The sequence below is a fragment of the Colias eurytheme genome, chromosome 16, assembly GCF_061535395.1.
Source record: "Colias eurytheme isolate Ceu_HAF_F1 chromosome 16, ilColEury1 Martin Lab GWU primary, whole genome shotgun sequence".
Classification (NCBI taxonomy): Eukaryota; Metazoa; Arthropoda; class Insecta; order Lepidoptera; family Pieridae; genus Colias; species Colias eurytheme.
In genome coordinates this window covers 4,410,376-4,412,661 of record NC_142995.1, presented here as the reverse complement: position 1 = coordinate 4,412,661, position 2,286 = coordinate 4,410,376, and positions in this window count along the sequence as shown.

The window sequence follows — 2,286 nt, the reverse complement described above, 5'->3', positions numbered from 1 at the left end:
TTTTTGGGTCAATCAATTTTTAAAGGTCCCGATCATAATTTTCTCGTATTTTTTTTTTTAACTTAATTTTCAGCATTTTACTATTTCATTTAGAAGATAATTCTTCGTAGATTAAGATTATATAGGCAGCAGTGCTGTTGATTACATACATTTGTGGATTTAGCTTCACGAACTGATCTATTCACGGGAAATAATGTCCTTTGGACAACTTATACAATAGTACTTTTTTAAATGTTAAATTCCCTTCAGAATTAAAATAAATTCTTCTAATATTAAATAATAAATAATATATTGATATTTGTTCTATTTACACCCAAAATACGAAATATTTTTATTAAAATTGAAACGAATGATGTCTTTTGAACAACCAAACAATGTTTCATATATAAAAAAGTTTCAGTAAAGCGGAAATAGTGATATTTTTTACAAAAAAACTATTAAGGCGAGCTTGTTACGTATCGTATTATTGATTTTACTTAATTAAAATGAACTGAATCTCGATATAACTGAATGAATGAAGTATAATGTGATTTTCATATGGGGACATCTTAGTCGTCTTGATTTTTGAAATGTTAAAATTACAATTAAACTAGACATAAAATTGCGTAATAAAAATGTGTTCCCGAAACAGCCGAGTAATAAACAAAACATGAACTATTTAACTGTTAAAGTATAAGTTTTATATAATTATTGTCCTAGGGACAACCAAATTGTCCATGGTACAACCACTTTGGCTGGCCAAGTGACTGGTTGTCCGCGGGACATTTTTAAAATTTTGACCCGCCAAGCAAATACTATTGTTATTTTATATATTAATCTCAGCTCACACTAAATTATAGACGAAAGCGCATCTCGTGTAGTATAATTGATAACAATGCATCAAGTACTTATGTTTTAATCACAGTTGTCTGACGGACTGACAATAAAGCCACCCCACACTCACCAACGTTGCTCGGACGACTGTTGCCGTGATTTTATACAAATCAAAATGGCGTTTGAGCCCGACAGTTAATTATTGTGTTTAGCTTGTTGTTTAGGAATCTACCGCGCCATCTGTGTTTTGTTTTCATAACTAAATTACGGTTGTCTGTGAGACCTGTGCCATGTAGATGATTTATGGGGACAAAAGTAAAATGCCTGAAAATCGTATTATATCCAATAAAAAAAAAATTATTTGTATGTTTTTATGTCAATAATCATTAACTGAAACAAGAAGTGTATTTGGTATTTATGGTTGTGATAGTATGTGTTCGTGATGCGAAGTTTGTTAATGCATTGTAGCTTGGGGACAAATGTGACAGTACTGGAAAATTGCATTTAGTCTCTGGACAACCATGAAACTACGCACAAATTAAATAAAACAATTAAAATTTTGTTTACAATAATGTTAGAAAATATTTAAAAGAATATAATTAAAACCAATTTAACTCTTTATGATTTCATGTTTATTAATTATCGTTCAGGGACATGATGCGTGTACCGTCGGACCATTAAAAGTTGATCGACCCTTTTGTTAAATTTCTTTTTAGTTGATAGGAACTGCTCGGGAAATGGATAACGTCAAATAAATTCCTACTCTTAAATTATTTAGAGTACAATGCACTACTATCATTATAATTTTAAAAATTATCATTATTTTTTTTACATTGTTTTAAGAACAAATGTTTTTTTGCAAGAAACTGAACTGTTGATTTTAAATGTAGAAGTAGATAATTAAATAAGACTAATTTTCTTGCGATAAATTATAAATGTACGTAATATTATATTTTAACTCATAAGATATGTATCTTTATCGGCTATTTAGTTAAAATAAAATTGTATATAGAACTATTTTTTGTTTTATTATTTCCTTTTTATACATATTTCCGAAGTTTAAATACATATTTAATTCGCTATTTGGCCAGAGACATAACATGTAAGTATACACCATTATCGCCATATTAAAAAAAATCACGCAATTTTCCAAAAGATAAAGGTTGTTCAAATTTTTGTCCCTTGAATGAAATTTCGATTTTAAAAACTCCAAGAGCGCAAACCTGAAATTTTTATAACACAAATTAATTATGGTACACAGTACACACATAGGGGAAAGTCAACAATCTCGCATAACCTGTATCCGAACTATCATTTTCCATTTTGACACACAAGAAACTTTACTAAGAAATTCATTACAATCTTACTTTCCACGTGTTCTAGGAACGGAGGATGTGACGAGTCTATTGCGTATAAAATTCCTTTTAAATGAATACAGTGGGAATATGAATATTTTTGCATTGATTCTCCTGG